Genomic DNA, 25,623 nt, shown 5'->3' on the forward strand with positions numbered 1-25,623 from the left:
CTCACTCACGCGCTCATTCACTCATTTCCCTCTTCATTAACGCAGGTCCTCTCTATCTCAGGTGGATAGACTTCCATGCTCATTTATTCGCCTGACACCATGTGAAAACGTGGTCTTCCTCCCATTCTCCGCCGCTGAACGAGAATATCTATTCGGCAACACTGTCGTTCACTGGGAATTTGACAAAATAGTGCTGTTGTCTTCATGGCGAAATAAAAACACAAATAACATGGCTAAAATGTTCCTTTCATTGCAGGGATTAATATTAATTGTAATAAAAAAAAATGATACAAAGGGAATCCAAAATAAAATGGTGAAAAATGGCTTTCATTTACTTTGATAGGCTAAATTACCAAATCTGTTCAGGTGATTTAAAGTCTAAATTCAGGTGTTACAACAATGAGAAACAAAACACCCACAGATCAAGGCCGCAAGAATGTTCTGGCTTTGAATAATATGAGGATCATTCTGTGTTGTGCTCAAGTGGTCTTCTTTTACGTTCTTCATTTTGTGTGAGTGTCCTCTCATTTCAGAAAAACATGTACAATATTTCAGCCTTGCTTCCAATTTTTCCCAATGGCTGCTCTGGATATTGCTAGAAATCCTCAAAAACAAAAAAAGTGTCTTCGCCATACACCATAGTTGTAAAGGAGATCTCTGTAAAACTGTTACCTGGAAACCTCCAGCTACAAACATCGCCAATTATTACTCTTTGTATTCAATATTTTCATTTTTTCTTTTTTTTTTTTGTCATTTGGGGTTTAATCTTTTTTAAACTTTTCCAAAGCCCAGAAAACTAATTGTTCTTCTTTTACGCTATTGCCGCTGTGAGGACGAAAACATAACTGTTCTGTTTTTACACTTTGCTATTTGTGTCTCAAACAAACAATGGTGCAACATGTTACCTACAGGGTTTAGGCAGATTCTGCTACCTCGGCTGGCTCTTGGCTTTCATGTTTCCAGCCTAAGCTAAGTTAGCCATCCAGCCATTATCTCAAGCCGCTTATCCTTTTCAAGGTCATGGGGGGGCTGGAGCCAATCTCAGTGGTGAAGTACGCCTGCAGTTCATCACAGGGCTGACATGTAGAGACAAACGCATTCACACCTACAGACAATTTAGAATAACTGATTAACTGTTTTTTTTTTTTTTCATGTCTTTGGATTGTGGGAGGGTAAAACATGCAGGCTCTGCACACAAAGGCTCAAACTGAGGTTCTTCTTGCTGTTTGGCAACAGTGCTAACCACTGCAGCACTGTGCTGGCTGCCTGTAAGCTTAAGCTAAGTTAGCTGAATGCTAACTAGTTACCATGCCTTTACATGTACCTTATTCTCAAATGGAAAGTACATGAATGTATTTTTTTCAAAATGTCCTGTTGTTCCTTTAAATAGTTTAAATAACACTGAATGTTCTTTATGGATTAACATAAATAGCCTAGAAATAAAACTTCCCCTTCATAATTGCTAATGTTAGTAAAGTAGCCCTAAGCTAATAGAAAAGAGAAATTCATAAATACTGCATAAGGCCTAATTAATAAAATAAAATATTTTTTAAAGTGGTCTCAATTTAGTGGTCAGCCATGACTGCTTTGCCTGATGAACTCTTTTCAAAGTAAGGTCAGACATTTTTACTGCGCAGTAGAAAGAGCACAGGTGAAGTCAATCAAGGATGCGTGCCATCTTCCTCTTTTCCTTCCACAGTTTATACCACAAAGCCCAAGCGAAACATTTATTTATTTGTTTATTTTTTAAATAAGCTCTGTTTTATTTTTTGTTTCGCTTTAGTTCTGCCGTGAGGGTAAAGGTCAAGTCGGAGTTAGGGTTGGACCACCGGGTCGACCGTGCTAGCGAACATTTCTGCCATCATGGAGGCTGTCCTCAGGGATTTCAGCAGGTATTACAGCGTCATGGGAGCGAAGACAGAGCACGGCTAAGCGCACAGGAAGAAAGTACACATGGACACACGCGAAAACGTCTGTAACTGTCTCTGGGATGCTACAGCTGGTGCCATAATGGTACAACAACACCAGACGCTACCAACATCGGCGTTAGCCAACTAAGGAGCGACAAGCCTGGAAAGGTGGATGACAAGAACGACCTGCTGGAGCGCCTTGCTTCTAAATGGTAAGGTTCTCCCTGGAGAAAGGATTTTATGCTTTCTTTTCGGACTTCTGAGTTGTTGGTGGACTGTGTTTAGGTGTGTATTTTCTTTTCATTCGTCTCAATGTTCCTATTGTCTTTCACTCTTTGAAAATGGTTTGTCGCCCAGACTGTCATAATACAGTTTCTGACATACAGGCCAGTCTTTGCTGAAGGATCACTTGATCACATTTGCATTCTTGTGCAGAGCAGCGATGGCAAGTGCAAGTACAGTGAGCTTGTTTCTCAACTCCATTGCTGTTTCTACTGTAAGTGACATTGCTCCCTCTTTCTCTGTGTCTCTGCGTAGCCCTGTGACGCTTTCTGTGTCCGTTTTGAACAATTTAATGTGGGTCGGTATCTGCTAACACATGTGATGTTTGTATTTTCCTAGATAATGCAGCTGTGGTTTAGCTTACTGTACTGTAGACCTACAAGGCCAGCATAGGAACAGCTGCTCCAGCTGTGCTGCAAAATATAGCCTGCAGCCCAGCTTTGCATTAAATGTTTTCCAGTGTTGTGCGCATTGTTTGAGATTTTGTAGTATTTCTAAAGAAAGGAGTGCACGTATGATCTGCTGTGGCAGGAAGATCTGGACAGGATTTGGACAGTTTCAAGCAAATGTGGCGCTTTGGTAGGTGTGATACAACTGCATACTGTTGCAAAAACACTTTGAATTTCGAAAGGCAATACATTGGCTCTGATGAAGCATCCTTTGTCTGTAGCAAGGATGTTTTAGTTAAATCTGGACATAGCCATGGAGACTGAGCCCTGTTCATTCCCGTGGAAGCTGCTCAGTGGCGCATGAAGCCAAAATGACTTGACAAAAACACCCAGTTCTTCAGTTCGGTGTTGTTGGGCCAATATAGCGTGCGCACTAGAGACTTTGATGACCAAGCTGGCTAACTTCCGGTGTAGCACCTGGCTAACTTGAATGGGGATGAAATAATCTAAATGCGTGTCTCTTCTAGATTTTTCTAATGTTGTTGGACCTAATGGCTCAAATTATGACAGACAAATAAGTAATTTATTTGGGGCTGTGACGCCCAATAAATTTACTCACCATTTTACAGACACTTCTTTCACAATATAAGCTTATGAGGAAAAATATTTTTCGGGCAGCAGTGTCTCACTTGACGATGTAATTACACGGTTTGGCCATCAACAGTGAATGGGTTAGGGTTGGAAAAATAAATGGAACAACTCAAGCAAAGAAGAAAATTGTACTTCAGTAGAGTATTACAGTAAGATGTATTTATGCATACATGTTCCAAATATCTGTTATCAGTCTCTTTGATTGCTAATAATCGTTTTCTGTATTGGCTCTGAAAAAAAACCATCAGTAGATCCCCAGTAAACGGTAAACAGCTTCTTCAGCACGTTGCAGTAGTTTGTCTTCATGATGGCGTCACATTTTCTTATTCCAGTAGGGAAGACTCTCTGAGACTCAGAGAGAGATTTTTTGTTATTTCAGGCTGCATTACAACACAAAATTGTGCAAACAGCATTTGATCCATCATCAGCTTGGGTGGTCACAATTTGGTTGTTGTTGCAAATAAATGTGATTTTTAGAGGTAGAAACAGGGAAGCTGAAAGCAGAATTGTTATAAGGCTTTGACAATAATGTCTTTCAAAATGCAAAAGTTTACAGCCTAACTTAACTGTCTCGTTCAACTTCCTGAGGAGCTGGGTGTCGTTCCTTCCCCTTTGTATTTTGGAGTGCTGAATTATTTCTAATAATTAATGGAAAATGTTCGGCACTCTTAAGAATCTCTGACAATCTTTGAACCATCTTAAAACAGAAGAAGAAATGCAGTCTCTAGGTCTCTTACCTCCATCACTCCTCCTTTTCTTCCCCCCCGCTTGTTCTTCTTCTCCCCTCTCCCTACCTCCTTCCTCTTGACATGTGTCACATTTTGGGCTTCTGCTCTCGAGGGATAAATGCCAGATTACATGGTGTAGTATTTTTATCCGTAGTACATTAACCGCCGGAGCTTACAGCATCAAAGCTTGGAGGAGATCATCACACAAGCTCACACACACACACACACACACACACACACACACACACACACACACACACACACACACACACACACACACACACACACACACATCAGAACTGAAATGGAGAGTGTAAAGTGCCTCCTTTGATATCACCCTCCCTCCTATTCCTAATTACCCCAGTGACACACATACATGCAAACGCACACAATGCACAGATGCCCTAGCATGGTCTCACACATGCACATAAAGAAATGAATACATCCTGGGAACCCGTGATATCTAAATCCATGAAAAAATGGTGAATTAGATGTCAAATGTTGATCTGCCAAAACCTGAACAAAAGCGGCCTGCAGGGCGTATGATTACACATTACTCATTCTGAAATTATGGCGATAATGCAACTACCTTTACTAAATATGCGGAAAATCACGAGCTGATAGAGCTGTAAGATATGCTTTGCTTCCAGCCTCTTAAAATCAGTGTCTCAGTCATGTATAACCCATTTGGTATTAGCTGCAAATGAGTGTTCTTTCCTTGGTAGATGCTTAGTGTATGTTTAATTTAAGCAGTAGATGCATTGAGGAAATGACAAGAATTTTTGTTGATGGGTAACTTTGTTATTGGTGAGCAATGCACATAGACATAATAAATGTCTTCCTTCTGATAGACCAGATCAGAACGCTTTCCCCTCAGTTTGTTAGACATAGCCTAATTGACATATAATTACTATTTTTTTTAGATTACAATTTAGTGAAGTCTGAAAAGAAAACATATCAATGTTTCCAAGCAAAAAACAGATAGCAAACCAGTGACTCCTGCATGCAATCTATGTAGAAGATGATACGATGGCAATAGATTATCCTCTGATTTGTTTTGCCTGCCACAGAGGTTTGACAGCAGTAGTCACAGAAACTTTGGATGGAAGGGGGATAGTGAGATAATAACACTGTTTCTGTACAGGAGGCACAGCATGAGCAGCACATTAGCAGAGTAGCAGCAGTGTCTCCATTTGTGTCTACACAGGATGTATTCAGACAGTTTCAGAGCTGTAGGTTACCTGTGATTAGGCAGTGCTGAGAGCCAAAATAAACAAACACTTGCCAAAACAGACGACTGGAAAACAAACGCCTCTTGTGTAAACATGGGAAATGGCATACATTTAGCAAGTGTTATAAAAGTAGCTAGATAGAGTAGGTCTAACTGTAGCAATGGTCAAACAAAGAATTTCTTGAGTAATTGCTATACAAATAGTTACCAGTCATCTTATGAGTTGTAGTGATGAGAGTTTGTAGGCCTTTTTCAGCTTCTTGCCAATTGCTGCTGATCTCATTTTAAGAATGTGTCATAGATTTTATTCGCATTTCAAGAGTGGTGGTGTTTCAGTGGTTGAGAAAAAAACAGCCTTAGAAATGGACTTAAAAAGGCTGTACTGTGTTTATTATCTGATCAATAACTGAATAAAACCAGTCCAATTAATAGTAATATCAATCAAATTGAGATCATTCAGCTGGGTAATCAACAAAGACAACACTCAAGCTCATAGCAGTTTATGAAACAAAGGAAACACATGGTTTAGTTAAAATGGAAAGAAGCAAAAAGACATTCTCTCTCCAATGCTTGAAATTTCTCACCAGCTATTAGCTCATCTCATTCAAGTACTTAGAGTTTTCTCACTAGCTTATTGGCTGCCAGCAGGACCTGATGTGGCCCATTCAGCCTGCTGAGATCGCTGGCTTGTTGACCTTTGGGTGCCGTCAACAGATCAATGAGGGGATATTTTGCTCTGTTTCCACCAGTGATGCTAGATGTGTGAAGAGCCTCACCCTACTTCGTGAGGTCATTTAGGAGAGCTTGGAGTGCTGAGGGTTTGTGCTGTGTTAATGTGCATGTGGCACACTGAAGACTGAAACAGCGTGTTTATTCACGATAGGGGTCGGTTGCTTGTAGGGGAGGTGTAACATGACTGACATGTTGAGATGCTTAATTGGCCCTACAGTACATGCTGTTTAGGTGAAATCAATAAGGATCAATTCTTTGAGTGCCTCACTATAGGCTTCTGTGTGTCATCCAGTAACAGGTGGAGAGTTTGCGATATTGTGTGTGCGTGTGAGTATATAAGTGTCTGTCTATACAGGTGGCTTAGTGTGTCCCAGACTATAACTCCTTTGATATAAGGTCGACTCCTGGATTACTTCAGGCCTCACTCTACAGGCTCTAGTAAGTAATGAGGCATTGCTTCTAAATGCAAAAGTGGTTCATTGTTCTGGTAATTATTAAAGAATTGATACTGGATGATGGAATCTCAGATTAAATGTTTTCCACCACAGTCTATATTAAGCATAAAAAAGTTAAACATTCTCTCGTGCACTTCTTTGTGATAATTTGCTGCCATCGTCTGTTTTACATGATTTAGGTTAAGTTGAATATATTTGGGTTTTGACCTTTGGCTCTAGGAATTTGTGATGAACTATTTTATTTTTACTGTTTTCAGATTATATTTACAAATCTTGTCAACATCAACACAGTTATTGATAATATTAACAGGTTTTTGTTAGTTGCAAATGTAATGTTAAATTTAAATTTTCTATATTGCATTACGCATTTTGAGCACACATTAAAAGGAGCATGTGTCAGTTTACTGCTGTTTTCTGTATAGATTTTTTTTTGCTTTGGGTAAATGAGAGTCGTTTGAGGTTGAGTGGAGAGTTAATGTCTGTCTCTGTTTCTCTGTGTGGGGTACATACTCCCACCAGGGGTGGCTGACAAGAGATGGCTGTGGCTTACCACACACTGAGAGTGCTGCTCTTCTTTAATCTCTCCCCTCTCTCTTTCTCACTGTGTTTCTCTCTTCCCCATCTTAATTTCTCTCAACCCTGACACGTAAAAGCATTCCCTCCCATCTTAACCACGAAGCTAATCCTTCAGCAGGTTTTTGGGGGAATCGTGCTGTTTTGGGGCTCTTCTACTGACACAACGGTTTAGTATCATAATGGCTTGCAAACACCTGTCCAATTAGGCTGATTGTGATGCACCTCAAACTACTAGACGGATCCTGGAGTGTGGCACAGAGATTTAGCAAAACACACTAAATACTTCTGCTCTAGAGGGATGTTTTTACAGTTTGGTGACAAATGTCTTTCTGTAAATCCAGGTTTAGTGAAGGGTAATTGAGGGGGCTTCAAGAGTCAGTTGTCAGAAAAGGACAAAAGTCTTTCCGCTAAATTTAAGTTCCAACGTCAGTTTACTCCGTGTCACAAAAGTGGTGAGAATTACAGGTTGTCCAAGGTTTATGGGAGGGTTTTTTAAAAAACATTTTGCAGCATTGAATTCAAACATGTCTAAAGTTAAAAGTGGTGCACTGGCTTAAAGGTTTTTGTGTTTTTATTAAAAAGTTGCGTAAGTCGCGGTGACAAGATAAGCACAGACTGACATTTTAGACAGTATATTCGGAAACAGGTGATCACTCAATTTAGGAATTCAGACATACATCGACAGCCCAGTCAAGCTCAACATTTTGCATCCATACTGAGTTTATACTCACAGTGCAACTACAAAAGTCATGCCTCCTGTCGCAGCCACTTTATTAATCTTAACTCCTCCACAGGAAAGCTTGGTAAAATACAAAGCGGTTGTTATTTGAACACTGCAAAGTTGTCATGGTGCACAGGAATGGGATACTTGGGGAACGGCATTGGGTGGGAATGCATTTAAGGACAAAATGTTCAATATATCAAGCATGGTTCCTGCTCTGTATAGTTTACAAAAAACTTAGTGAGTGCTCTACCCTTGGCAGTATGACCTGCCATATATTTTCAATGACACCCCTCCCTTGCATGCAAAATTGTAAAATAAAATAAAATTCACACGTTTTTCCTACAAACCAGATGTAAAATACACAAGTGACTCCAAGCCTGAAGGATAAGTGAGACCTCATCATCGACATATCAAGACGAACTGATGCTGCATCACTCTCTCAGTGAATGACATCATCCTTGGCAATTTTTTAAATCCAAATTGTATTCATGTGATGCATCATATTCACTGAAGGTGAACAAGGCATTTTTGATGCACAATGGAGAATTTGAATTGTAAAGGGTGGGGTAAAATGACATGTTTTGCTACTTTTTGGCCGTGTCTGCTTATTATTTGGCACTGCATTATGCTGCTGCCAGTGTTGGTGTCCTCTCTCTGATGGGGCCTGTTTTGGTTAACACTGCAGGCATGTCAGATTTGTTTCCCAAATCAGATCTTTGAGACAGACTGTCCGTGCTGTGTTTTGCAAGCGATCGCAATGGATTTTTGTGTCCGGACATCACCAGTATAGCTGCGTTGGTTGCTTTGGTATCAATGTAGGTATCAGTTATTACTGGTGATGTGGCCAACCAAGGCAGAAGCATGAACCTATAGCTTTATACAGAGGCCTCCCCTCCAAAGTATAGTACCAACAGATGGTTAATATCAGTGTTTGTCTATGGTCTACTTTTCTCTCACTTTTGAGTTTGATGATTTTGTTGATTTTGTTTTGTTGAAGGACACTTGGAAATCCGGTGTGGTTTGAGGCCAATTTGCAAAAATCGCATTTCATGTTTTTTCTTTGTTTCTAAAATAAGTCTGGTAAAAAAACAGGACACGCCAAAAAAACATATTTGGACTGATAGTCTAAGTAAGGCCTCCTATTTTCAAAGTGTTTTCATTTTACTTGCATAGATCAGGAATTTAAAAGTCTTTGAAAGCTTTAAAGGTACTCATCCAACAGCATAATCTTAAGCTTGGACTGGGCCTTTAAATGATCCAAAACACCACTGTCTATATCACTGTAATCTCTTTTCCCCTCTAGCTTCATAAAAATGTTGAACAGCCTTTCTCTGTGTGACCCAGGCCTTGTTCTCAATTAAACCCCATTGCCCTCAGCACAATTAATGGGGTTTGACCAAATTAGTTATTTCATTAGTGACAGGCTCCTATCTACTGGATGGCTGCTCTACTGTACACCATGTACGTTTTTCTTCATATTAATTTTTCCTTGCTATTTCATGAGCCTCACATCAGGGCAACACCACCCTGCTTTTCGACCTATAGTAGACTGTATGTGTTCACCAAATGCATATCCTGCATATATAGTCATATTTTTCTTTGTTTGTGCACATTTAGACACTGAAGATTTGAACTGTGTCTGTGTTAGTGTGTTTATGTGTGTGTGCTTGTAATAAGAAGTGTAGCTAATATGTGTGCTGCAGCAAGTGTGAAGGCGGTGGTGGCAGCCAGCAGGCTCTAGTGCTGGTTTAGGAAGACATCACTCTCCAGGCCAGGCGGATAATGAAGCACAGTGTACAGTGACACAGATAAGACGACAGACTTATGAACATCTCTCTCTCTCCTTTCTCCATCGCTCTCATTTGCTCATTTGGTCTCTCTCTCTCTCACACTCTTGCTTTCGCTGTCTTTTTAGGGCTCTCATCACACACACACGTACAGTAGACACAGTGTGTTTCTCCCTTCCAGCCAAACACACTCTCGTTTTCTTCCTGAGCATGATTAGAAGAAAATAGTTGTCAGAGGGAGTGGGAGAGAGAGGGAGACAGGGAGAGAGAGAGAAAGTAAGATGGAGTAAGAGAGAGAGAGAGATGAATGGAGACATGAAGGGACATGTCATACCATTCACAGAGCACTAGGTCTGACAGGAACCCTCAGGACATGGCACTCGTTTCAAGTGGGGACCAAATGGAGGTGGCACCAGGCTGTCAGTGCTCTCTAGTTAATTAGAAGACATTGCCGTTCTGGCCCGGAGAGGGCAGTTGGAAATCACAGTCAATTACATCCAGGTTATAACATGAGTTTGGCACCACAAATCAGCTTGTCACAGCTTATCTGATGCTGACCATAATGGCTTCATACCATACATTTACAGTCAGTGATGGCATGTCGGCCCATATTCGAGAGTTTGTTACGTAGCAATGCAAAATTGAGTTTGTGGCTATCATTCAGGAAAAAAACAAATAAAAACAAAATGACCACATGTAGTTTTCTTTTAGGAGTGTAGCACTGCAAAACAGTTTGGTATGCATATTGGTATCAGAGCCAGGGTTTGGTATGTTATCTGCAGGGAAAACAAAAAAATTAGAAAATAACATTTTTGTCACTGATTTTATTTTATCTTGTCATTGATACTCCAACGTAAGACTCCAACCTGTTAAAATACATGAACAACTGAAGCTTTTGCTTGTTTCCATAGACCATGCACAACAAACTGAAAAGCACATGTGAAGGCACATCGTATCAAGGCTCAAGCTCTTTGACCATATGTGTTAATGCTGTGTTCACTAACACAGTGATAAACACTCCATTAGTTAAAGCTTTGATGTGAATCTTCAGTAAAAGGCTGGCTGAATGCTACTAGGGGGAGGACTTTCATCCCAGTCTCTTTTTGTCATTTTCCTCCAGATACATTCAGGTGATTCTGTCATAAATGACATGTTTGAAGTGTTTCCACAGACATACCTGTCTTCAGTTGAACCATGTCAGTATACAGTTTGACCCAAATAGCTATCCACTTTCACTGTAGCTTACCAGGAAATGGTACAGGGTTTAAAAAATGAAGAAAGTCATATAGGCCAACAGAAGTGTATGACTTGTAAAGAGCAGCTCTGAACAAATACTTCTACAGTTACACCCCTCTTTTCTATAAGTAACCATTGTAGAATGATTTTTGATCAAGAGAAGTCAGATAAAACTCAAGAAATAACTGAAAAATCTGAAGAATTCTCATTTTTTCTACCACTAAGCTTCTTTGATTTAAAAAAAATTACTGCAGATTAAAAGCTGGGTCGAAATTGAAAAGTTTAGAGGATTTGAAGTCTGTTTTTACCCATCACAAATGTGTTGTTAGCATTTTTCCTCATTCAGATATTTTAGAAATCAATTTTAGGCGGCCCCTGAGAATCATCTAAAGATCCTCAACAGTCATCTTCCATTCCCATCTGACACACGTTTTTATATGGACTCTACTGTTCAGTGTAAGAATACAGCCAAAAACAAATTGAAAACAACAAGTGCACATAAGATAGAGAAAAGTATTTCAGATTTTTTTTTTTACTACCTTTGTTTGGCCAGATGTGAAAATGTGCATGAAATCTCACATTTGGCCTTTCCAAACAAGTTCAGTGAAAATGTTTCTACTCTGTATGCAGAAACTTTCAACAACACCATCACCAGCAAACCACTCAGTGCCTGATTCCCATCTCTAAACACAAAGGAAAATGCCTGTCAAGTCTTGAAAGAAATCGTGTACCTGCATTTGAAAATCCATTAGGCAAGGCGTGGAAGCTGGAGTTACCGAGAGCAGTGGAAGCAGATGAAAGGGGTGACTCATTCGATGGTGCTGCAGTGCATTTTGAAGGTGGAATATGGTTTCTAACTCAGTCACATGGGTGAAAACAGAAAAGCTTATAGAGACACGGTCATGCTTCTGTGTAGGTATTCATCGGCATACACTCTTGGGTATAGACATCGACCTACACATGCACAGATGCATGCACATTGCCCTCTGTGGCTCAGGCTCCCTGGTGTTGAAACCAAAAAGCTACAGGAAGACACACAAATCACTGCTTGTAGGCAGAAAGAGAAGAGGAGGAGGGCAGGAGGGGTAATCAAACGAGAGGGCACTTGAGAAAACAGTAGGCTGTTGTTCTAGTGCTGCTGTTCCCATCTTCTGTAAAATGAAGGCCTGTTCTTCTCTGTCCATCATCTTTGCTGCATTCTTCAATCTCCCCGTCTTTTAGGCAAACCCTATTACCAGAAAACCGCTCTAACACTACCTCAGATTGAAAAGTAAGTGCTTATTGTTTTCATGTACTGCATTTGCTGCTCTCCCCATCTCCGTCTCTCCTTTTCTTTGGTTAGAAAAAGCCATGTAGGCCCCAGCTTTTTACCATTTGTGATGGCTGAGAGCCATGCTCGTTTGAGATCGCTGCACTTAATATCCATAAGAAGGACAAGAAATTCTGAAATACCTGTTTTTAAGTTGGCCTCATCTGGTGTTGTTCTCCTTTCAACCACTCAAAGCCAAATGAAATCAGTCAGGGATAGAAAATTGAGGCTTGCTAATGACCAGAGTGAAGCAAAGATCATAGACCTCGCATGCACTTCACTTCAGCTGGAATCGGGACATAGGAATGAAAAGGATGAGTCAATTAGTATCAAACATCTTCATTTCTGGTCAATTCAATTATCTGCTTTTTTTTATTTGTATCAATTGTGATGTATTTTCTATTCTATTTTTCTCCCAGTTTGGTTGCCCATTGTACTATGCATTGCTCTCCTTATTGCTGCTAACTTGGCTGTTTGCTCTGTGGAGTGTAGATCTCTTTGGTGGTGATCGGACAAGCTTTACCCCTGCTCCACCTGTGCACCCCACTGTGTTTTGAAGTAGGAACTTATGTTCATGTGAGAAGAATTGTGAAGGACTTGAGTGCTTGAAAACATGTGCTTTGGAAAGCTTATATATTACACGATGGATTAAAAGAACAAAGGGAAATCTTATCTGAAGTTTCTTTTAGAATATTATAATTTAGATAAATAAGGAGACCTTGGACCTCCTACTTAACATATACAAGATGCAAGCAATAAACTGAAAGTGTCCCTTTTAGTAGATAGTAGAGGGGATACCTGTTATTAGTAGTTTATTGGAAACCTAGTAGTGTTTAGTTACAATAATCTAAAATAATGAAATGCTCAATTTCCCCCTTGTCATCTGGTAGGGATTGAGGGGTATTTTCCAAAAACCACACAGTAATGCAGATACCTACTGACATGAAGCAGGTCCTCCTACTGATGAGCAGGTCTTACACTGCACCATTGCTGCATTTGGATCCTTTTATTCCCTTTGGCAGTCAGTGAAAGATGCGCTGAAAACACAGTTGTAATATTCTTCCTGTGATTTCATGGTATCATTTGAAGCTTTCATTTTCAATGGTTGATTGCAGGATGGTCTGCTGGCAAAGTAAACACATGCACACGCACACACACATGCAAATTTTATTGGTTTGACTATCTTGTTCTCATCCCAAACACTCAGCATTTACATTTTCCCCCAACCGCATCCACCGCAGACCTAAAACAGCAATTATTTCAGCCATGTTTTAAATTAGGTTCTGATTGCAGATGTCATGTGACTTGCTGTAAGTAATCTATATTTCACTGTAATTGCACAAGACCTAAGAGACTAAGAACAGCATGAGGAGACAGAGGGAGGAGCATGAGGAGTAAACACACACACACACACGACATATATATATATATATATATATATATATATATATATATATATATATATATATATATATATATATATATATATATATATATATATATATATATATATATATATATATATATATATATATATATATATATATATATATATACATATATATATATATATATATATATATATATATATATATATATATATATATATATATATACATATATACATATATACATGCATGCATGCATGATAAGGCTTAAAATAACATTAAAAATAACATTAAAAAGTAATATTTATGGACATATTTAGGCCACATTAACTGCCTATGCAGCACTCTCCAATGTAAATGCACATTAGCATATATTATGACTTGGTGAGCTATGCAAATAAGCTGCCTTAATTAGGGATAAAAAGTAATCTTTCCCTCTCAAGTTTTCTCCAGGCAAGTGGAGCACTTGGCTGTCAACAGGGAATTAACTAAACAAAAGCTCAGTGGAAAAGCGCAACTTTTCCTCATCTTACTAATTCCCAGTGTTTTCTTAGTTAATGGTGTCATGATTTGTGCCTCACTCAGGGGTCTCAAAGCTCCTCCGCTGTGGACTCAGGCTTTGAGCAGCTTCAAACCCCAGCTGAAACAGTAAATGTGATTGGACATTTCTGGGTTGGCTAGATGGCATGTTGGATTAGTTGGTGTATTAATTATGCTCTTAGACAATCAACAGCTAAGACTAAGGCTCCACTTTGATACTGAGCTTCATTTCTGCATTGCTGAGAGTCTAAGTCCTGCTTGGATATGCGCTGAACCAGAAACATGAGTTTTATTTCTTTTTTTCCTTTTTAAATATAGTACATCTTTTGCATACCAAAGAGACACATGGAACTTGTCAAATTAGTAGTATTGGCTTCTATGACTATAAGCCCTTTCCTTCACACAATTTTTATAATAAGTACACATCAGCCCTCAGTAATGGTTTGTTTTTAGATCATAGTTGGTGGGGTAATCAAGTGGACTTCAAGTGGACCTCGAGTGCCCTTGCTTGACCCCTGGAATGAACAGGTTTATATGTTACACTCTTGTAAGATTTACACTTGCATAATGATAGCATCTGAATTTTGTATGAAAATACTGTTAAAGGTATTTGATTTTTTGAAAACACATTTCTGAACATTTTTGGTTTGTTTTATTGCTCAATTCATACCCCATTCCAGGCTCAGCTTTTATTAATACATCGCCCCATGGTAAGCTATCGTTCACACCAAAAGAAAAAAATACATAATTTCAAGTTCAACTATTGTTACCATACACATAGGAGAATGTTATGCAGCATTTAATGGGTGGAAAGTACATCTGAACATCCCCTGAAAATGCCATTGGCTTTTTGCCAACATCCAGTAGTTTGACTTCTCACCTTGCTGCACAGATGTACAAGTGCACTCTATGATCCTGTAACCACCCCTCACTGAAGGGGCGGTTACAGACTCAACAAAGGACTGCAGCAAAGTTTATATCAAACTTAGAATTGCAATTTTGAGTCTCACGCTTTTGCAGTTAATATTCCTGTGACAAATGTAATGTTCCAAAATCTTTGGTATACTCTATGATGATAAAGAAATTAATATTGAAAGAAGAAAGAAAGAAAATGTGTTTTCAGTCCAATTCTATAGATGAATGTTATCTCATCTGAATCTATCGGGAGGTAAAGATCTTAGTGATTATGTGGCAAATTATTCTATTCTTGGCTTTCACTGGATAGATACTGTATGGTGAAGTGCCTTAGCTGCAGTTCCTGTAATTGCCAGTAGTTGTAAAAAGAAACAACATCCTGCACTGTTTGCCTCAAAAATAAATCCTAGTGTATTCCCTTTAGTTGACTAGGAACACAACAATGAGCACTGTAATAATGGAATTTTGTTATGATTTCATCCATTATATTAATAATTAGATCAGAAATAAAATGGTTTCTTTAACCAGCCTGTTTTTATGGTAATTTGGAACAATTGGGAACAATGTACCTTGTGTTCTGTGACAGGAGACTCCACCATGTCATATGTTTTCATGAGGTTTCTGCGTGCGTTTTTGGCCCAACTTGGTCCAGTGTCCAAGCATTTCCTGGTTTGGTCACATGGTCATTATTGATTTTTTTTTCGTTCTTTTTTTTTGATGCCACTGGCTACTGTGCATCACCTGGGAATAAGGAGTTGTGTGTTTGATTTCATGGAGTTATTAGAGAGACACAGGGGGCTTGGGGTAGTTTGAGGAGCCTATAGCATGTTTACACACACACACACAGACACACACACACGCACACACACACAGACACACACACACACACACACACACACACACACACACACACACACACACACACACCTCTGCTTGGTAGGGGCCGATTGTTTCAGATGATGGATGTCACACTCTCACCCGTCAACACAGTGCCCCTGCTGCTTTTAATTGCCCAATCAGAAAGCTGGAGCATTTGTTATTGTGGGGCAGTTAGGGCCAGATGCCAAACAGTACACAAATACACACACACACACACACACACACACACACACACACACACACACACACACACCAACACGCACAGACGCGCACACAGACACACAGCACCTACCTCGCTTTAATCATCGTTTGATTGGGGGTGAACAATGACTAAAAGAATACGAGGTGTCTGCTTCCTGTATGCACAATGTTGATGACAGTGCCTTGCAGTTGTCACAACACATTAAAACATTATGACACCTGTAAGTACATGCTCTCTTTATAAGAGTCCACTTTAATCTCAAGAACAACAATCACAATTTAGCAATGAATAACAGCGGGGTTGTTGTGCTGACATGGATCCATGACAAAACACCACATTTTTAGACAGATAAAAAGGAAGTAACCATAGAGAAAAAATAAGATCTAATCATTTTTGCTTTGGCTTCACACATATCTCCTCTGTGATGACTGACTGAGCTTTCTGCCAAGATCTTTCCCTTGGGAAGTCAATAAACTCCACCAAATCTAGTTTATACTGTCAAACTATGAACTCAAATCAAAGTTATACATGTCGTCTTGAAGCAGTGTATGACTGTTTAGTGTCAGTGCTGTTTGTAGAAAAGATGTGGGACATAAGGTCTTCTCCTCTCACACATTGCCACAGCTGAGTGACAGCAAATGTTGTTCTGTGCAAGAACAGAAGGGGGCAGTATTATACCAGAGAAACTTAGATTTGTTGTAATCCATTGCTTCATATTTCTCCCTGGCTGTCTCATTGGACCCTCTCCCTCTGTCCTCTCTTGATACTGCCTTTTCCTCCACATTCAGCTTCATCTCTTTCTCTTTGTATGCACGTCTTTCTCTGATGTCTTTTGCTTGAACACACACACATACATAGAGTACAATAATGCATACGCACACATATACATACACACACACAGAGCCACACATGCACAAGTGTAAAGTAATCTCAAGTCTGATACACCCCGCTCAATTATGAGCTACAATGCGTGTAATTAGAAAAGAATAAAATGCATTTCAGTTTTCATTAATGAATTTCATTGATTGGCTCTGTCTCTTTGTTCCTTGTTTTGATGAAGTTAACTTTGAGGGGAATAAACACAACACTTCCAGCGCAATCAGACCAGCTGCGGACGTGTGTGTGTCTGTGTGTGCGTCTGTGTGTGTGGGTGGGGGGTGGGGGGGGTGGGGGGGTATCGCTATATGTGTTGTCTTTGGCTGATTTGCAGTTGGTGTGTCTTTTTAATCTGTCCAACAGGAGAAAATAGAAACAGGCCCCACCACAGAGTGTACAATCGTACCAGAGAGAGGGAGAATTAAAATCAGAAGAAAGAAGTAATAAATCATGGGATGAGATTGGGGGAAAAAAAGCAAGAGACAGTGTTAAAAAAAGGAACGAGTGGCGCAGAGCAGGCTAGAATAGATGAGGTGAGGGGAAAAGACATAATTGGTAGTGTGTTTGGGGACATCTTGCTGCAACACAGTAGAATAAACCGCAAATATATGACTTGGAATAAGAGAGATGGATCCAAATTGAGAGCACTCGTGTATATTTCGGACTGTACAGTACAGTGTGTGTGTTTGTGTGTGTGTGTGACGGACTTGTTGTGTTAGTTGGCAGGAGTGCATGCCAACCCTCTGCATATGTATGTGTGTTTTTTTTATGCCAAGTGACCGTGCATCGATGGATGGGTGCACTTAATGCCCACACCTTTTGTTTTCATGAATTTTGTGTTTGCCACAAGCATGTGTGTGCGTTTACTCAGAGCGTGTGTGTGTGTGTGTGTGTGTGTGTGTGTGTGTGGTGGAACAGAGGCTCTGTGTCAGCAGTGGTGTGCCCTCAGTGAGCCTGTCTCTAATTACAGTCTAGGGTTTCAGCGTTTCAGTCCGTCCATCTCCCTGTTTAAACCCGACTAAGGCAGCCAGGCCCCACTGAGCCAAGGTAAACCATACAGCTAATTAGACAGACCAGCTTCCATCTCTGTACCAAAGGGGGAGGTGGGTGGGGGGCAGAAGGGGTGAGGGTGGAGGAGGGAGGGGCATGAATGGAGAGAGGGAGAGTGTGAGAAAGAAAATGATAGAAAAGGAAAGGAAGAGGGAGAGAATTCTACAGAAGGAAGTGAGGAAGGAAGGGGACTGAAGGAAGGAAGGAAGGAAGGAAGGAAGGAAGGAAGGAAGGACAAGTTATTGAGACTGAAATAAGGTTAGCTGACAAAAAGGAGAAAAAAAGAAGGTTTTTGAGATTCAAAGATTACATTTGTCTTTTCTTCATTTTGGAGTGTAAACTAAGTGTCAGAAGTTAAGAGCAAAAAGCCTGCAATATTATAAGTCGTCATTGTACAGAACACCCCAAACACTTCATCAGACACTTCATTGAACACTTCATCAAACAACATCTTCTGCTAAGTTGTTTCAGTTTCATTTGCACATGCTCACTCTCGTGTGTGAGCGTGGGGTAGCCAACAGGGGGGTGAGGCAGTTTTTCTGGCTGTACAGTGTTAGTCTAAAGGTGTTTTGACACCCTCTAGCGCGTTCTGAACCCAGATGTAATTTGCATATTGTAAACAAATGTAAACGGGGGGAGAAGGTCATTGGTCAACCTGGGGCAAGCTAATCTGCATAATTGGCTCTGGTGGTTCAAATTATAGCCTGCCGCTGCTCTGCTGAGGGAGGGAAACTGAGGGGGAGAAAAAGGGAGGGGTGCAATTATGGTCATATGCAGCCAATGAAAAAAAATTGTCGTTTTTCTTCTCTTTTTTTTTTCCTGCAGCCTTTGCCTCTCCTCCCTGGCTTGTTCTGACCAATGAGAGTGCTCTGTGCTGCCCGACAGCAATCAGAAATTCATCTCGCTCCATGACAGCTAAACCCCACCCCCCTCACAAGGAGAGACAGAGAGGGGGAAAGTGAGGGAGACAGGAAACGAATGAATGAGAGAGAAATGGAGAAAAGAAGAAGGAAAGAATGAAACCAAGAGAGAGTGAAAGCGGGAGATGGCATCTAGACTCTTGCCAGCCTGGGCGGTACAAAATGTGAGAGGGGACGGCGCAGGGAGGGCGAGGTTGGGAGAATAAGGGTGAGAGGCAGACGTTGGCTCTGGTGAAGGAGCTAAAATGAGAAGAGGACGGAGAGAGCAGAGAAATGGAGGGGAAAATAAGATGCTACTGCAGTCAGAGATAGGGTGACAGATCTGTTCTGCTCACACCAAACACCATTTTCTCCTGCCTGTCCTGTCCCAAGTGGAAAAAAAAGCCACATTTGCAGATTCCACCTTATCGCTGAAATACTAGAATTCATGCATTTGTCCGCGTGTGTGTGTGTGTGTGTGCAGGGAGAGGTTGAATAAGGGCACAGTAAATAAATCATGGGGGGCTCATTGGAAGAAGGTCACCGACTGGACCCTGCCTTTACACACACGCACACACACACACACACACACACACACACGCACACACATGCTTACACACACATCTACGCGTGCTGACAGGCCCCTGCCCCTCATTTCGGGGTGCTCTGGGTGATTCTCCCAGTGTAATGGCTTCTACCCCATTTCCAGTCTCCTGTCTGAAAGAAATCACACACAGACCCTCCAACGGTAGCTCACACACACTGACATACACACACCTGGCCAGTCGGGCATTGGGGAAAGGGAACGGATGGAAACAGTCGGGTAAATACATTCTTTTGTAGATATTTGGTGTTTGTCTGCATCGGCATGCTGTTATGTGCCATATAGCCTTATCTCTTATTATTTTTTCTCTCAGCATTGTCCACCGCATTGTGTATTTCCAGTTGTAGCTGTGTGGTTTTGTTAGTTTTTGATTGTAAACACGCTTTCATTCTTGTGTACGTTTAAAGAGGCCCCTGCTCGAGTTTGGCTATCTTGAGTACGAGTCTTATTTCTCAATAGTGTGCAGCTTTTGTCAAGGAAAGAGCCCAGTAAGTGTGTGCACAGGTACGGCAAAGCTGCAGTCAAATTTAATGCACTGAACAGTGAGGTGAGTTGTGCTGTCAATTGGGATGTCGCAGAACCAGTTAGATGGATTTTTCAGCAGTTACTTGTCACACGTTAAAGCTCGACGCAGAGGCAAGTTGACACCTTGAGGGATTTAAAATGGCTACAGTGACTTATTGAAAACTCTCATGGTCCATTGAGTTGATTTATTCATGTATACTGGTCATGTCCTCTACTCTACAGAGTTGACGTTCAACTTCTCAGGAAGATTGTTTTCACAATATCTTTGTTCTTTGTAGCAGCCTCTGTCATAAATTAGATCAGGGAAATATTTCAGTAACACATAAATTATAGCAACGTTTTTGAAACTGGTTGTGGCCTTCTATACACGAAAGGCTGATATTGCATGACCGCTTGTCCTGGTTGCCAGTGCTGAATTAAAGCCCTATTAATGGCTAACAACTTGTTGACAATTAGCATGTTTTTATGTGTATAACTGTGTGACTGAGTGGATTAGCAAGTGAGTGGGTAAGACAGACAGAGAGTGAGAGAGACTGAGAGAAATGCGAGGAAGGGGCTAGAGAGATGCGTATGTCTGTCTGAATTTCTATCTGTCTATGGAGGGCGGCGAGTGGGAGGGTCTATCAATCATTCCCAATCATTTATATTCAGCGGCTCATATCACTTCACCACGATTGGGAGTGGGAGAGAGTCGGCTCATTTGCATAGGGAAGAGTAACTGTTGAAAAGCTGTCAGAGCAAACAAAATATATGGCTGTAGTGATGTATACATTTGGCGTTCTTGTTCAGTGTGAGGAGCTGAGAATAAATGCGCGTATGCCGTTTGCATGTGTGGTGACAGATGCAATCTCACTGCTGCGCATGAAAAAAGGCCTTTTTGACAACTCCTGCATAGCTTTTGTTGCATTTCTTAGTTGCTTTACACCTGCCTTCCAATGCCACAGTCAGAACTCTTTATTCAGCTGAACAGTTCCAGAAGCGATGTCTAAAATGAAAAATGTGACTAAGAAACTGCTTTTGATCTTTTTAGATATATTGTGTGAGTAGCTTTTGAAAACAATTAAAATACATATTTTTAAGTCCATTAAGAATTGTGAGAATAGTATAGACGAGTATTTTGTGGAATGAATATGATCAAGAATCATTATGAAATGTCTTTTTAGAGAGCATCTTTCTTCCAACTATTTTATCAGGCTGATGAGTATGGATAAATCTTATGTATATAATTTTATACATGTTGGTATTGTGGTGAGGTTAAATTAAATGGAGAAATCATTAAAAAATGATAGCTTGATGGAAATGTCTAATTTGTCCAATCCAATGAGTGAAATGCAAAAATCCTCTAAATCTAAATGAAAATCTTTAATGTTTGTTAGATTCTATTCTCACCTTGATATTGCAATTCTGCTCACCCCTTCTCTTTCAGTTTGAAGCGGCAACGCCTGATTATGTACTCTATCAATTAATCTGCCAAATATTTTGTTTTACGTACCATTTTTCTATGAAAATTGCAATTCCATTGCAACTTCCAGAGCCAAAGAAAATGTCTCTCAGATGTGTTTTTTTTGTTCCACTAACAGTTCAATATGCAAATAAACTGAAATTATTTTATTTAAAACTGTTGAGCCAGAGAATGCTTGGCACTTTTTTCCACATTTTTTTCCTTGAAGATAACTAAAGGAATGAATAATCAAAATAGTTGGACCTTACTTTTCAATGTAGTTTGTTAAATCTCAAATATTTTTTGTAAATCTCATTTATTTTATGCATCATATGAGTCTAAAACAAAAATGCATAGAGAACAAGTTCTTAATTTCCAGAATGCACTTCATCTTTGACATTATAACTGGCATATGCTGCACTGAGGTTATCCGTTAACCAGTTTGTTAAAATTGCCCTTCCCCACTCTCTAGAATGGCCTGAAATCAGTATAACAAAAAATTGTGGTCATGCTGCACCTTCCCTGTGTCTTCATTTCTCACTCTGTCTCACTCTGTCCTTCATTTCTGCCCGTTTTTTTCTGACTCTCTGTGTGTGACCTTGTGTTCCTCCTGTGTTAGTGTGTGGAAATTGGGCACACCTAACTACAGGGGCTTAAGTATAATCATGTATTTAGCTGCAGAAATGTACTGACGCACTGTTCCTCCCTGGAAAAAGAGAACTCCCAACATTAATTGAGGGATATTACTGTTGAGATCAATTTCCATGTTTCTGACAGTGATATTCATTCCCTCCGACCTGAACAAATATTTATGTCTAGTTGAAAAAAAGAGAAAATGACAGTAGGAGAAAAAAAAAATCAATATAAAAACTGTTCATTTTAGACCAATTTTAAAATACTTAAAGGGATAAATGTTCTGTTTTGATTACATGCAGCAAATGTAAGAATTTAAGTATAACCTTTTCAGACCATTTTTATGGCATTCCCTTTACTTTTTTCCTTGTAGAATGTAATTATTTATTAAATCATAACTTAATAAAAAATAAAATAATGTGAAAACATTTCAGAATAGCTCATTGTAGTCTAAAACAAACAAATAAAAAAATAGCCTGACCATTTGTAAAAATGCATTTATGCCATGCATGAATTGTGATTTTGTCTAAGTGGTTAGACTGCCAATAGGGGCCAGTGTGTAACCAAGTATAGGGCCTCAGTGAGGCCGGCATTCATTGGTGGAAGAGAGAGACAGGCTGGGGGGAGCAGGTGGGGAGGACGGGGGGGCTATTGTTGGAGGGGTTATTGTGAAATAGGAAACGGCAAACAAGGCGGTCTTTAACTCTGCTTATAGAATATGTTAAAGTGATGTCTGTGATGCGCTGTGTGAATTATTTGCCTTATCATAAAGTGCATTTATGACGCACAGCCATAAATATGCATCAGTACGAGTGTTTTCAAAATTGAACCTCTCCCCTCTCTTATTCTCCTCCCTCCCCCTTTCTCCCTTCTGCCCTCCCTCCTTCTTTTTGCTTCGTGCTAACAACACAAAAACAACATTTTTAAAATGCAACCCACCAGTGGATGTTTTGGAAACATTTCCTATTCCCTCCCCCCTACTCTCTGTCTTAGCTGCTCTTTCTCTCTCTCTCTCCATCTCCCTGCTCTCTTCCGGTAAATCTGCTTATTGTATTATAATGTGGGATGATTTGAAAAATGTTTTGAAGTCACAAAGTAATTACAAAATACCATGAATTGGTATGATTGTACTTATAATGGAGGTACTACAAGTACACACATTAACTGCTGTCTCGCTCTTGCCCACCCTTCCTCTCTCTCATCTTCATCATCAAAATCCTGTTTCTAATTTCTATGGATTTCCTGCCAAGAGCAGCCACAGCGATGACCCCCTTAACTCGGACATATAATGTTCTTAATATCCAGATTAAAATTTTTCTTTAAGCTCTTTTCTACAACATGTGAAATTATTTCTGCAATCAACCACAAAGCCAACCCCACCCACACCCTCTGTCCTTCCCTTTCCCCTCGATTATGGCCTGGCCTCTGCAAAAACAACTTCTTATGCAGATGCTCTGAATGCACCCAGCCACCCACCCAGCCTCCCTTTACAGCACACACACACACACACACACACACACACACACACACACACACACACACACACACACACACACACACAAACTCAGCTCCCCTTGCTCTTGTCTCTTCGCAATTACTAAGTGAAAGACTGCAATAAAGGTGGCGCTGTACGAGGAGGGCAGTTAATGAAAGAAAGGATTATGGGTAAAGGCAGCATCAAGGGGAGATTAGGAAAGGACGACCAGGCTTGCTGAGACAAAAGATCCTACTGACAAGAGCTGCTTAGGGCACACATATCTCAAAACACACACAAATACACACCATCTTGAGAATGTACATCCACAGAGCCATATCTATAAACATATGCATGAAAGCACACTAATGTACAGACATGCACCATAATGGCCCATGTGCAGGTAGTGACTGTCCCAGAATGTTGGGATTGCTCTCTTTTTAAAACTATAATTCCAGTGACACATTGCATCAGATCTTTCAGGAAAGGATTAAACCAAGAAGTTGTCATATAATATAAAAAGAAATAAAGCATCCCCGAAGCTGAAGGTGACAACCTCAACTGTCTTGTTTTGTCTGCAACCCAGACATCTTAAGTTTACTGTCATAGAGGAGTAAAGAAACCATAAAATATTCACATTTGACAATCCTGAATTAGAGAATTTCTTTAAAATACACTTGGATCGACAATAAGTAATACTGATATTATCGGGATATTGCTGTGAGTAAAACTGATGTGTGTGTGTGTGTGTGTGTGTGTGTGTGTGTGTGTGTGTGTGTGTGTGTGTGTGAGTAGGTTTTCCAAGCTTTCAAGTGCACTGAATGACACCCTTGCCTGTCCACCAGTAGTCCCCGCCATGAGACAGGCATACGGTCTCTTTAAGTAAAGTGATAAGCACTTCGGCCTCGATGCTGAACAGGGAGCAAATTGAAAGTGAAGATTGCCTTCCCATAGACTTTATCTTTTTCCACTAAAACAGGGAGCGGGCGGCTACGACTACACCTATTGATTTTGCAATTTCAGCAAATTAAGAAGGAGACAGCCGGGCCTATTAGAGAGCTGTCTGTGGCTTGGACTAGCATGGCCACTGTGGTCTGTGATGGTGATGCTGAAAGAGAGCGAGTGAGAGAAGGAATGTGTATCCATTTTGAACTATTGTCTAATTATGTTACTTAGCAGGATGTATGTGAATAAGTATATGCCACTCATCCTTTGATTTCATGGTATATAATATGTCACCAGCAGCTGCCACAGCAGGCAGGCAGAGGGATATTGCACAGATGAATAAATATAACACAAGGCAAGTTGGATGAAAGAATTACCTACGCATGTGGCCAGCCTCAGATTTCAGTAATAAAAGAAGCTAAAGGCCAATCTGTACTGCTCTAATATCCACAGTAATATCCATTGCAATATGAAGAGTAATGAGAGGGATAAAAATTTCTATAAGGGAGAGAGAAAGGGGTGCAGTTCAATTACATGCATCAAATAATGTGAGGTTATATAAATGTGCTGATGGGTTGCACATTTATGTGTTCCTGTCCTGTCCTGACCTGTTTGTTGTTTAATTTGTTTGTATTTAATGTAATTTCCCTGTGCTTTTATTGTCTTACATGTACTGCAATCAGGACAGTCTTGTAAAGCTAGCTCTTATTGTCCCTCCCTGTTTAAATAAAAAATCAGATTTGTATTTATTGTAAATAAACTTGGTAGCGCATTGCCCATTTTTTAAATGGCTGTAATGTAGAATAGAGTTGATGCAACTAGAGAACGCACAAGGCTTGTTCACCAACAGATGCAGTTTTTTCTCCAAGGAAGCAACCATCCAAGTGCACTAATCCGTGATATACATTTATCGGCAGGAGGTGAATTTTTCTCAATTTTCAATCTGATTGTGTTATCAGCCTATATGACTTCTATATTGGAGTTTTAATATGGGAAATTCAATAGGAGCAGTGATGGATGATTTCTCTGGTAAAGGGTGCACATTTTTCATACTGATAGCTTTTTGGGTCTTCTAAAAATGATGAAATATGAGTTTTTTTTATTGATCATTAGTCTCAGGACTGCACCTGCTTCACCAATTTGTTTCCAATCAAAATTGGCATTAAGATTCATATTTGGCATCACAGCAGCACAATTTTCTCATTATTCATTGGATAACGAGCGGGGATTACAAAGACAAAG

General features: G+C 40.1%; 1 protein-coding gene across 2 annotated transcripts in view; it reads left to right on the forward strand.

The window, feature by feature from the left end:
- The first annotated feature begins 1,174 nt into the window (after positions 1 to 1,174).
- Positions 1,175 to 25,623, forward strand: part of zfhx4 (zinc finger homeobox 4) — a 295,223-nt gene continuing 270,774 nt past the window's right edge. The window contains exons 1-2 of one of the 2 annotated variants that reach the window (XM_037078748.1): positions 1,175 to 1,268; positions 1,784 to 2,122. The gene's annotated coding sequence lies outside the window, so the exon portion shown is untranslated. Of the gene's footprint in view, positions 1,269 to 1,604; positions 1,652 to 1,783; positions 2,123 to 25,623 lie in introns of those variants that run through there. The other variant, XM_037078749.1, reaches the window with a different exon arrangement.

This window comes from Acanthopagrus latus, chromosome 19 (assembly GCF_904848185.1).
Source record: "Acanthopagrus latus isolate v.2019 chromosome 19, fAcaLat1.1, whole genome shotgun sequence".
Classification (NCBI taxonomy): domain Eukaryota; kingdom Metazoa; phylum Chordata; class Actinopteri; order Spariformes; family Sparidae; genus Acanthopagrus; species Acanthopagrus latus.